The following is a 13,792-nucleotide window of genomic DNA, read 5'->3' on the forward strand; positions in this document are numbered from 1 at the left end:
AAAAATTGACAAGCAAAAAAAAAAAAAGGTCTTCAAGTTCAAAGGAGCGGTCCACTTGTGGCTCGTCAGGGATCAGTTGTGACTCGTCGTGGGGGGGGGGGGGGGCAGGGATACATCCCTTGCATGGGTTGTGACTCGTCAGAGTGGCAGTCTGCCCCCTCTGCCCCCCCCCGTAGGTACGCTAATGGTTATCAGTCAATAGAGGATGCTCATTTAAATACTCATATAACTGTTGGTGAATTCGTTTTTCTAATATTTTACTTGGTATTGACTAAATAGATAATTATGGGTCTATAATTCATCGGTTGAGTCTTATCGCCACTTTTATATATGGGTATTATTTTTGATAGTTTAAAATCATTGGGTACACTGCCTGTTTTAAGTGAAGAGTTTTATATATATATGTTAGTGGTTTAACAATGATAATAGCAGCAAATTTTAACAACGTAGGATGTAAGCCATCAAGACCGTATAGGCTTTACGCGTATCAATACTATTCAGTTCTTTTAATACAAAATCCTCTGTAATATCTGAAAAAGAAAAGGTATCTTATGTGGTTGGTACATTTTGCATATAGTTGTCATCAGTATGTACATCATGTTGGCTTTGCGTACTGGAGCCCTTTATTTTATCTGCGAAACTATTAAACATTTGATTTAATACATTACCAATTTCTACATTGTTTTCGATTTTCACACTTTCATGTTCTATCTTAAAATTATTTCAGACTCCGACTTTTTGGCTTGTAGGAGTTCTTTTATTACTTTCCATTTTTTGTTTTAGATCATTTTTCGCGAAATCTTTGAATTTGTTACAATAATATTCCCGTTTCGACTTTTTGTTCATATTATTTATTATTATTAGTATTATTATTATTATTATTATTATTATATAATTTATTATATATTTATTATATTCTTTCCAAAAATATTCAATTTTTTTATATCAAAAGTACATTTGCATTTATCAAATTTTGCTTTGATCTCTATCTCTTGAAAGTAACAAATAATCATCTGTTATGAAATGTTTACTTAAAAGCACATTATTCTTCAAGATTACCAATAGTGTATAGAGTGTCCAGTTTGAGGTCGGAAAATCAATTTTTTAACTCGCGCTTCGAGAACGCGTCGATTGTTGAGATAATCATACTCATGATTGCAAATAATGCTCATAACCTCTAGTTTTCATCTCAGAAAATAGGAAATTATTAATAATAAATTATAATATTTAGGGAGGATTTTTCTTGCAAAAAGGTTTTAGACTGCTGAGGTTGACTATATTGAAACAGAGAAAAAAAATAACCGACGCACCTTTATGGGGGGGGGGGGGGGCACGTGGCCCCAACAAATTTCGTGTGCCCCCAGGTGCCCCCCTAAAAATTTGATGGATGCCCCAAAAAAAGCGAAAACAATCATATTCATTTTACAACAGACATATCCATGCCCCCCTGACGAGCTTGAAGGCCTTTTTTTTTTTTTTGGCTTGTCAATTTTTTTCTGATACGAAAACCTTTATTTTTGATTGAAGACCTTTTTTTTTTTTTTTTTTTTTGCTTGCTTGTCAGACTTTTTTGCCGGGCGATTTTGCCCCCCCCTGTGGAAAATCCTAGGTACGCCACTGGTATGGCGCACATCTCGGGCCCCTGCTACCGGTATACCTGTATCTTTCCCATATAGGCGTATGAGCCCGGGGGTGTTGGCCCCCAAATATTTTATAAATTAATGATAATCGGGGAACCTGGGTCATTTGCAAATATTCGGGAAACAAAGTGCTGTAAACATCCTCAACAATTTGGAGTAATTTTATGTCTGAATGCACATGTATTAATATTCATACGCTTTTATAACCAACTTTTCTCACTTGCTCTTAATAAAATCTAAAAGGCTGATATTCTGGCAATATTGATATTGTTAAGCCCTCCCGCCCCCCCCCTCCCCCGCAAAGGTGTGCTCGTACGCCCGTACCCACTCACCGTACACAAAACTACTTTGGGGATTTTGCAAGAAGGGGTAGCGCTTTTGTCGGTGCCAAAATAAACTCACATAATCAATACCATATCACACTAATCCCTTGTTTATGAAATAAAGGAAAAACACTTAACTATATATATAAATATTTTAAATATACAATTTTCAAAGCTTACTCCCTCCATTCTCTAGCACTCGTACATTCTCTTCAAGTTGTGACATTGTATTTAACTTTTATATGCAGGAAATGTTCACGAGGACATAATGTAATTTTAGATTAACATGCTTTCCCTGTAACTCTTGCTTTTGTTATCCAAAAATCCTCCGAATCTCTATCAGACCTGGGAGGGGAAACGCCCGCATTTCTTCCCCCGGTCGCATTGCAGTTTAACAGTCCTTAATCTGCTAAAAATTGATCATTTATTATACCACTTTAAAGTCATGCTTTATTACAATATAACTTATATTCCATTCCGGAAAACTGCATGGCTTATATGTACTCCCTGTGTCTCTCAATCGTCATTTCATTTCCTTACTAGACATGGCTATTTATACTTTGCGAAGCGTTCGCTCGCTTCGCTCGTTCGCACATTTAAGTAAATTGCATGGATTCTTGCCTAATATACCCCCAATAAAACTGACTACTTGTGCTGTTGGTTAACGGGAATAAATTTCTGCTATTCTGGAGTATTCCATTCGCACACAAAGACGCAGTACAAACATGCATCAGAAAACTTTTATTGAGACCCCAAATGCACAATTTTCCCTGCCCTGAGATGGGGACACCCCTTCCCAGACACTCCACCGCTCGGTCGCTCTGCTCCCTGGCAATGTTCTCTTTCAACGATAATATCTTCTTATCAGGAGTACATCACACACCACATAATTACAACACAAAATATGCACAGAAAGCATGTTTTTCTGACAACAAAATATTCCCCTGCTCTGGGAGAGGGACCTCTCCTCCCAGAAACTCACCCATCCGGTCCCTTCGCTCCCTCACATTTTTTTTCTTCCAACAATTCCCGCTTTACAGAGTATGCCATAATTCATATCAATATAATCACAGCACAAACATGGTTCAAACAGGTTTATTTTTGAGACGCCAAAATTATTTTTCCCTGCCGCTGCATAATGGGGACACCGTCTCCAACACACTCCTACGCTTGGTAGCTTTGCTCCCTTGCAATTTTTTTTTTTTTTTAACAGATAATTTCCACTCTTGAGTAATACTTAACACACCGCATAATCACATCACAAATGTGCACCAGAAATCTTGTTTTTGAAATACAATGCAAAATTTTCCCTGCTGTGGGACACCCCCCCCTGCTCGGGTCGCTATGCTCCCTCGCAATTTTCTCTTTTAACAATACTTCCACTATTGAATAGTACATCACACACCACATAGGGTGCGTTTATCCGCCACTTTTTTACCCTAGAATCATGATTTGAATCATGATTCAAATCATGATTCTGCAGAATCACGATTGCGTTTAGTCGAAATTGAATATAATCATGATTAGAATCACAAACATGAAACACGAAAAAAGGGGCGTTTGGAAAGACGTTTCTGCAGAATCACGTACGAAAATGTTCGAATAAACGATATCGTGATTACAATCATGATTATATGACCTCACTGTTGTGCCGGGCTACTTTCGGTTTGACTCTTGCCAAGCTCAAGGCGCTCTATATGCTCATTGTATGTACATGACTATGTACTATGAATTCATTTCTTGTCATGTTCAAGTTCTGTGTTGGTCATCGCATCGTCCACTACTTTTCATTTTTTGGTCATGTCTTCAACTTCAAGTTCTAGTAAATGAATTAACTGGACAGACAATGATCTCAGTTGTTGTTGAGTATACAGTATCAATATCAAATTGGATCTATGCTGAAATTCACTTCCGAACACCATTTTGGATAAACTAACAAGATGAATAGAAGAATATGGACCCTTTATGATAGAAGTAAACAAAATGAGGTATAGACTGAATTCTGATGGAGCAAAAGAATTTTCAAGAGCCGAAACACGTGCGAAAAACTTCCTCTGTCAAACTGCGCACTAGTGATGCGCACTGGATTGGCCCGAATCTGAGGAGAAACAGCATTGGAATGAAGGTCGTCTAAACGCTGATTCTGTGATATTGTGATTCATGTTTGTGTTTTGAATCATGATTCAAATCATGATTCTGGCTTGAGGTCGCATAAACGCAGCCATAATCACATCACAAATATACACCAGAAATCTTGTTATTGAGATACAATGCAAAATTTTCCCTGTTGTGGGACACCCCCCCCGCTCGCTTTGCTCCCTCACAATTTTCTCTTTTAACAATACTTCCACTATTGAATAGTACATCACACAACACATAATCACATCACAAATATGCGCCAGAAATCTTGGTTTTTTTTTTTATAGATACAATGCAAAATGTTCCCTTCTGTGGGACACCCTCCTCCCAGACCCCCCCCCTCCCGCTCGGTCGCTTTGCTCCCTCGCAATTTTCTCTTTTAACAATACTTCCACTATTGAGTAGTACATCACACACCACATAATCACATCACAAATATGCACCAGAAATCTTGTTTTTTTTTTTTTTTTTTAGATACAATGCAAAATTTTCCCTTCTGTGGGACACCCTCCTCCCAGACCACCCCCCGCTCGGTCGCTTTGCTCCCTCGCAATTTTCTCTTTTAACAATACTTCCACTATTGAGTAGTACATCACACACCACATAATCACATCACAAATATGCACCAGAAATCTTGTTTTTTTTTTTTTTATAGATACAATGCAAAATTTTCCCTTCTGTGGGACACCCTCCTCCCAGACCCCCCCCCCCCTCCCGCTCGGTCGCTTTGCTCCCTCGCAATTTTCTCTTTTAACAATACTTCCACTATTGAGTAGTACATCACACACCACATAATCACATCACAAATATACACCAGAAATCTTGTTATTGAGATACAATGCAAAATTTTCCCTGTTGTGGGACACCCCCCCCGCTCGCTTTGCTCCCTCACAATTTTCTCTTTTAACAATACTTCCACTATTGAGTAGTACATCACACAACACATAATCACATCACAAATATGCGCCAGAAATCTTGGTGTTTTTTTTTTTTTATAGATACAATGCAAAATGTTCCCTTCTGTGGGACACCCTCCTCCCAGACCCCCCCCCTCCCGCTCGGTCGCTTTGCTCCCTCGCAATTTTCTCTTTTAACAATACTTCCACTATTGAGTAGTACATCACACACCACATAATCACATCACAAATATGCACCAGAAATCTGGTTTTTTTTTTTTTTTATAGATACAATGCAAAATTTTCCCTTCTGTGGGACACCCTCCTCCCAGACCCCCCCCCCGGCTCGGTCGCTTTGCTCCCTCGCAATTTTCTCTTTTAACAATACTTCCACTATTGAGTAGTACATCACACACCACATAATCACATCACAAATATGCACCAGAATTTTTTTTTTTTTTTTTTTTTTTTTTTTTAGATACAATGCAAAATGTTCCCTTCTGTGGGACACCCTCCTCCCAGACCAACCCCCCCGCTCGGTCGCTTTGCTCCCTCGCAATTTTCTCTTTTAACAATAATAGATCTCTATTAAGTAGTATGTGCATATATGCATTATCATACATACATTGCGCACTAGCAATCGCGCTTCCGAACTTCAATGAAAGGCTTCATGTGATTGGTCAAAGTGATAAGAACGAATATCAGAATGGACTGAGCATACGTATGCTTTTAGCTGACGTGAGCTATTAGCATACGCGTTCTCAACTCATACGTATGCTACAAGCTGACGTATGGTAAAAGCATACGCGTGCATAAAACCCAAATCGAGCTCGCTGATTGGTCCATTAGAGCACACGTACTCTTAACGGAGAACACGTACTCTTTTTTTTTAGCATACGTATGGTAGTTCACGTTTTTGGCACTATCGGCCTTCCATACATTTCAGTACAACAGTCGTACAACCAATGAGAAAGCTTGTTGTATAATTGAACGTATGAAGCTGAATTCGATCCCGCCATTCTTTCAAGTGCAACCTGCTGAGCATGCTTGCCCGTTTGCAACGGAGATTCAACGAAGCTGTTAGCAGGATGCCTTCGGATCCGCCCATGATTTTGACATGTGTCCTAGCCGTTTCCTTTCTATGTGCCCTTTTTTTTTGTAATAGCTTATATTCCATTTCTCAGCATAATACCCTTTTCACCTGTCATAAATGTCCATATTAAAAGCTTAAAGTGACACTTTTCCTTTGACAAGTGTCCCTTTCAGTTATTCGCAACAAGAGCCCCTTCTATTCCTTTGAAATGAGTGCCCCTTTTCTATTCTTATAAGTGTACCTTTTCATGCTTGGGGAGGGCCCCTTTTCAAGTACAAACTACCTTTCCACCTTTGATAATAGTGCCTCATTAGCTCTTATAATTGCCCCTTGTCACAGTGGCGTAGCTACAGGGGGGGGGGGCCTGGGGGCACGTGCCCCCCTGAGATTTGGTGTGCCCCCCCCAGGTGCCCCCCTAAAAAAAATTGGCAGAGCAACAAAAAAGGGAGAAAGAAGAAAAGGAAAAAGAAGGAGAAAGACAGAAGAAAAAATAAGAAGAGGAAAATAAGAGGAGGACGAGTGAATAAAATAATGTGAGGGGAAGACTTGCCAAAAAAAAAATTCATGTTACTATATTAAATTTTTGCTTGCGCTTCGCGCCAGAATTGTCTGTTCAATGAGATTCATATCTTGCTCAATAGGCTGATATGGAACGAGTTTTGAAGTCAATATACAAAACATATTTTAGCTCGGACATCGAGCTTTCATATTTTTCATTTTTTATTTTTTTCATTTACAAATTTAAGTGCTCTGTAAAATGTCCGTTTTATGGTCGACATATCAGCATTTTAAGCTCACGCTGCGTGGTCACATTGTTTGATTTGCCAAGTTCCTATTGTCTACGTGTATTCCATAAAGTTCAATTAAACAAATGTATTCAGAATGCCCAGATTCTAGGTCTAAAACTAAAACATGCGCGATAGCCTGCATGTTCTTTATTTAAAATGTACTTAAATTATCCAGTTTCACATCAGAATATCAACAAGTTGTCTGCTCACGCTTCACGATCGCAATATTAATGATACCCAATTAACTATATCCTGTCTATGGTTTATAAAATATGAATAGAGCGTCCCGCTTTTAGGTCTAAAACCTCAATTTTCTTCCTTTCGCGCTTCGCGCTCGCATCAATTGTTTGGTTACATACCTATCCCATTTATTGATACAAAAAGTGCTGAGAATGACCATTTTTTAGGTCGGAATGTCAAAACAAAATTGCTCGCGCTTCGCGCTCCCATTATTGAAATATATACCGTCTTCGTGGGTAACTGTAAGCAGTCCTTTAAATAACAGGTCCCTTTTCGATAATGCTAGAACAGTAAATAAAAATGTCTGCTCGCGCTTGGCGTTCGCAGTAATCATCTAGTTACATACGTATCTTGTTCAGGATCATACATAACATTGCCCAGAATATTAAATTTTCAGCACAAAATACATGAAAGTAAAAAAAAGTCGCCCGCGCTTCGCGCTCGCAATTTTTATAAGGCTTATGAGATTATTTCATGTTTATGTTGTTTTATAAGAATAAAACTAAAAAGTGACTGATCGGGGAAAATATTGGTGAAGATAATTTCGGGCCCCGTCCCCTATTGGCGAAAGTCGGATCCGCCCTTGTGACACACACCGGAAAAAATGGTGCCCCCCTGAAAAAGCAAGGACCCCCAGTGCCCCCCAGGAAAAAAAATCTAGCTACGCCACTGCCTTGTCATCTCTTGTGATGAGTGCCCCTTTTCACTTCTGATAAGTGACCTATTTTGACCTGTGCCCCTTTCCCCTTTTCCTCTCTAATTAGTACCCTTATTCCTTCTGATAAATATATTACCTTTTCCTTTATTATGATACAATGTACTTCTAGTCGTGGCCACGCACACGGAGAGGGACAAACTACATGTAATACTCTGTACACTGCTCTAGGTTTCACTCAAAATGAAATACTGTATTTCTTGGCAGCAAAGCATAGGGAGCTGTAACTCATAGCCCCTTCTCATAAGTGCAGGCGCGTAGCCAGGGGGAGCGGTCGCCCCCCAAAAAAGAAAAAAAAAGGGAAAAAGAGAGGAGAAAAGGAAAAGAGAAGGGAGGAAAGGGGAAAAAGGAAGCTTTGCGGGTTTTTCCTTTTATTCTTTTTTTTCTCAAAAAAGAAACTCCTTCATTCTTGCTCTAAATTTATATATATGAATTTTGCTTCCGCGCTGCGCGCGGTTAAATGTCAATGTTGCAGTTATCCTTTGTATCCCATTACCCTTTCTCTAACCCTATGTTTCCACCTCAGGTATATGTGTTTCTTGCCAGTTAAAGTTCAAATGTATACATTAGGGCATGGAATTAGACATGTTTTATAGCTCCATGGAATTAGGGTAAGGTTAGTCCGAAGTATATTAAGTTATCTTCTTTTTTTTTCAAATTGATCGCGCAACTTCTGGTCTGGTAAAATCTATATATCAATTTCTGCCGTCACCTCAACATAGGCAACTTCTCCCGCTTTTCAGCTCATTACTAAACAACTATAATTTGGGGGCAAACAGGTACCTAATTTGAAAAGAGGTGGGTATAAAATTCGTGTCGTATTAAATAAAAAAAGTACAATTATTTTTTTAATCAAATTCTATTAAACTTCATTTATATAGTGACCTATTACAATTAGCCTCCCCCTCAAACAAAATTTATAAATGGAAGAGAACAGCGCTAGCAAAAGTTTTTCGATGTACTGACCTGAAAGCAAGGCATTATAGGCCTACCTTCAAACAAAATTCATCAGTGCGAGTGCGAAGCGCGTGCGAATTTTTTTTTGGACCTAAAAACAAGCCATTTCAAGCTCTTTATTTCTTTAAATACCTTTAAGAAACATTTCAAAGTAGTCATTACCCCCTACATTAAAACATGCAACTAATTTGTTTCTACATCGTGACCTGAAAACAAATTATTAGCCACCTTTTTGTATCTGAATCCTCACAACCGCGTAGCCTGGATTTAATTTTGGAGGGGGAGTTTTTCCCCTCCCGCGCGGAGCGCTAAGTATTTGATATCTCATCAAATTTGAATCAAAAGAAGACGTCTCTTATACCCTTATCAACTCGAATTAATTTGACTTGCTGTGATTGAAAACAAAACCTGTTTTCAAAAGAAAAGATGAACGCCCTCAAAATGGGAAAAGATTGAGGAATTCAAAATAATTTCTCTTACCGCGCAAAGCGCGAAAGCTAAGACGTTTAAAAAAAAAAAATTGAGAACAGAAGTGGTATAAAATGCCTACCTTAGTCACATCAGATTTGATTGTAAAAACTTTAGTCACATTAATTTCTTTAACTCGCAAACATAGTAGATGCGGGTTAGTGCAGGGAGGAAATATTTTTTCCCGCGAATTGCTTGAAGCTCTGAATTTTAGAAATTTCTTTGAACCTTTAACCTACTCTAATTTTGATATTTCTATTAATAATACGAAGAAAAATGTAGCTCAAAATGTGAAAGGGATGATGCCCGGATGATGCAAGCTTGAAGAGGGACTTTTCCTTTCCCATGCACGCGAAGCATGGAAACTTCTGTGAGTTATTTTGGAAGAAAAAAATTGTGTAATTTCGCTCATAATATTAGGCGCTTCCTTTTGTATAATTAAGAAACTTCTGTGATATTCAAAATTTCAAATCAATGGCGCAAAACAGGACAGGAGATTAAAAAAATACTTCTCATACTCTTTAGGCCCATGTGTACTTTATAATTTCTGGCAAGAATGTGATTCTCATGGCCGGGAAGGAGAAAAACGGAGTAGTAAAAAACAGGTGTGAGAAACAAAGGGGAGAGGCAATTTTGATATTTTCACGCGCGGAGCGCGGAAGCAAAATTTTGTATGAAGAGAGAGAACATCTCGTTTAGGTCTTTATTCTTTTGACAAAAAAAGAAAAAAAAAACAAAACAATAAAGCTATACCCTTCTTCCCATTTCTCCCTTCACTTTTTCTCCCTTTTCCCTTTCTTTTTTTATTTTCGGGGGCGTTTTTTTTTTTTGGGGGGGGGGGCGACCGCTCCCACCGCCCCCCTCCCCCTGGCTACGCGCCTGAATCCTCATATCAGTGATAAAAAAATGGTATAATCGTGAGAGCGTGAAGCACGAGCTGATTTTTCCCTCTACAATGACAGGAACTGGGCTTTTGAAGCTCTTCCAAATTTCTGTCGGCAAATGCGTCACTCTTTTCCTCCTTTTCTCCTTTCCTTTCTCTTCTTCTTTCCTTTTCCTTGGTTATAACATGGAATGGGCATGCATATATATAAATATAGGTTACAGCCCGAAAGACCGCGGGTCCGATAGACCGCTAGTCCAGATTGGACCTTGTTGTTTGGAAGTGCTTTTTCCCAAAGCTAACATAGAGGGCACATGTCTCCCAATCTCTAATCAGCGCCAATCCACTCATCTTCCCTCCCCAACAAGATGAGTGGATTGGCGCTGATTAGAGATTGGGAGACATGTGCCCTCTATGTTAGCTTTGGGAAAAAGCACTTCCAAGCAACAAGGTCCAATCTGGACTAATAGACCGCGGGTCCGATAGACCGCGGGTCCGATAGTCCGCGGGTCCGATAGACCGCGGTGTTTGTAAAATTATGATCAGGATCTAGTGAATTCCAATGTCATCAAGAGGTCAAAAGGTCAATGATACGAGTCCACGGAGTTCTATAACGATGACCCACAGGACAATTGCCCCCTGACATCTACTTCAAGGAAAATATCATCCCCATATTTTTATCGTCGGGGATTGTTACCCCCCCCCCCCGGAAATTTACCCTCTAGACGCCATACGGAGCCTCTAAAATGCCATCGACTTGACGACATGGCGAGATACTTTATCTTGCCATGTCGACTAAATAAGCTTATTATGTCCGCATGGCGAGATACGTTATCCTGCCAAGTCAGTCCACTTATAAAAAGTTATATGTCATCATGGCGAGATATTTTTTCTTGCCAAGTCGACTTAAATAAGTTACATGTCAACATGGCGATATATCGGGTTTCTTGCCGGGACTTGTACACATCTCGCCATGTGGACATATCGACTTGACAAGATTGAATATATCGCTGTGTCGAAATAATAAGCTTATTAATTACTTAGGCGGCGGAAGCGGGGGGGAGACCTTTCCCCCTAAATTTGAGGTGGGGGACGGTCCCCCCTAAATTTTTAGTTGAGAACCTTTTTTTTTTGCTTGTCAATTTTTTTTTCTACGTCCCCCCTAAATTGAGGTAGACCCCCCTAAAATATTCCCCCCCCTAATTTTGGTTGAAAAATTGAGGTAGACCCCCATAAAATATTTTGTCCCCCCTAATTTTTGTTGATTTGCTTGTCAAATTTTTACCTGTGTCCATCCCAAAATTTCAGGTGGATCCCCGTAAATGTTCTGCCTTCCGCCGCCAATGATTAATTAAGACATGGTAAGATAAAGTACCACGCCATGTCGTCACGTTGATGGCATTTTCACGGTAGTCTGCTGGGCAAACCCTTCACTCGAGATAAGGGTCCGAATGTGCAGCCTACTAATGCCTTGTGTACTGAAGGCTCTCTATGTGCTAGTCATTGCGTGGAGGCACACTTGTTGATCAAAGTTCCAATCAGGGTCTGTGCCTGCAGACTATTTTCACGGTTCCGTACTAGGGGAAATTATCCGGGGTAATTGTCTGGAGGGCAAATTTCCGGGGGGGGGGGGTAACAGTCCCCGGCGGTAAAAATATGGGGATAATATTTTCCTTGAAGTAGTTGTCAGGGGGTGATTGACCTAATTGGGTTATTGTTATAGAACCCAGGCGCGGATCCAGGATTTCGTGGGGAGGGGGGGGGGGGGGGGGGGGCAATTTTACCTGATGTTTGGCGTCCATGTGCATTCTTGAACAAAAAAATCCATGAATATATAATGTGATATCAATGGGAGCGCGAAGCACGAGCGATTTTGGGGGCTTTCAATTTGGTTTAACTACTCACCAATGTAGGCACTAATAGAATATTGTGTGAACGGGAGCTGTATAGTTTCTGTACTGTTGTCTTAGTATACCCTTCAATAATATTAATGATAACCTCTTGGGAATAATGCAATCTCGACTAATTCTCCTCATCAGTGGCGTATTTATTCAGAATGGGTGCACGGTGGGGGGGGGGGGCGAGGGCACCAAGATAAACAAAATAAATGAAATGGAAAGGGGGTAGACGTTAAAGAAAATCTGAGATTTTATTCTTAAAAACACATTGAGGTAATTCACAAGGCCTAAATAAATAATGAGAACGCGAAGCGCGATCTGATTTTTTTTTCCTGTATTTTTTCCTGAAAGCCTAAGTAGGGGCGGACCCAGCTTCAGTTTCAGTTTGGGGGGAGGGGCCATTTTTTCACCCATATTTCCCCCGATAGGCCGCTCAAAGTTGATGTTTTCCCAGTGCCGTAATGAGCCAACAATTTCGAGGGGGCTCGATATGGCGTATCGCATAAAATTAATAAGAAGTTGCCAGTGAGCGAAGCGAGCAAGCAAATATGTTGACATTTCTATTACAAGAATACAAGGTTGTGATAGATTTTGACATAAAATTTGGAAAATAATATTATATTTCATCCTAGTCCCTTTCCTTTTCTCTCTATTTTTTCTTAGTCTTGATTCTCTCTTTTTTGGGGGAGGGCAAAACGCTCATGTCCTAACAGTCTTTTCCTAGATTTACTTTATAAACAACATAATGCGAGCGCGAAGCGCGAGCTGAACATTTTAGATATTCCAACCTAAAAAGATGAGATTTCAAATCCCCCAATGGGACATTCGATTCATGTTTGTCAATCATGAAAAAGGATGGGTAATTTTTGGTATCTTCCTACAATAATAATGCGAGCGCAAAGCGCAAGCTGAAAATGTTTGATATTCTGATTCGAAACCGGATAATTATTGTAGCACATTTTGAATAAGATCAAGCTTTGTATCTCAAAAACATGCGTGCGCGTGGTTTAGAGTTAGACAGAATCCTGGCAATCTGAATACATTTCATTTTTCGTCATAAAAATCAATAATGCGAGCGCAGAGCCCGAGCTGAAAATAATATTTGAAATTCCGATATGAAAAGGGTCAATTTAAGCATTGTTTACAGCACTGTGTATATAGGGAAATTTGATAGCACTATATAAATAATGCGAGTGCGAAGCGCGAGCTGATATTTTATTATTATTTTGACCTAGGATCGAGACATTTTAGGCCTAAGGACATGTTATCATCATATATATTTCTTTTCCTAAAACTTGTTAATATTTATTTCTGAAAAAGGGACAATTTAGTTATTATGATTTCATACAAATTTTATTTCATATTTATTAATCTGTTAAGCCTAATGAGTGTGTGAAATTTGTTGACAGTGCATGAGGCCTGAAAACTGGATATTTTAAGTATTTTTGTAATCATGAATAGGATTCATTGGTTGATATATTTTTAGCAAATAATGCGAGCGCAAATCGCGATCCGGAATTTTTTAATGAGGGGATTTAAGTAGTTTGTTATAGAATTAATATATATGTATACATAACTCACCAATCAAAATGCGAGCACACAGCGCTAGCTCATAGGCCTTTATTATTTTTTTACGATCGAGACACCTGAAAAGGTATATTTAGAGAATCTTATATGAAATACAAAAAGACAATAGGTAGGCCTACTTGGCAAATAGTGCGAGCGCACAAAATGTTGCGAATGTTGATTCAA

This window comes from Lytechinus pictus, chromosome 9 (genome assembly GCF_037042905.1).
Source record: "Lytechinus pictus isolate F3 Inbred chromosome 9, Lp3.0, whole genome shotgun sequence".
Lineage (NCBI taxonomy): Eukaryota > Metazoa > Echinodermata > Echinoidea > Temnopleuroida > Toxopneustidae > Lytechinus > Lytechinus pictus.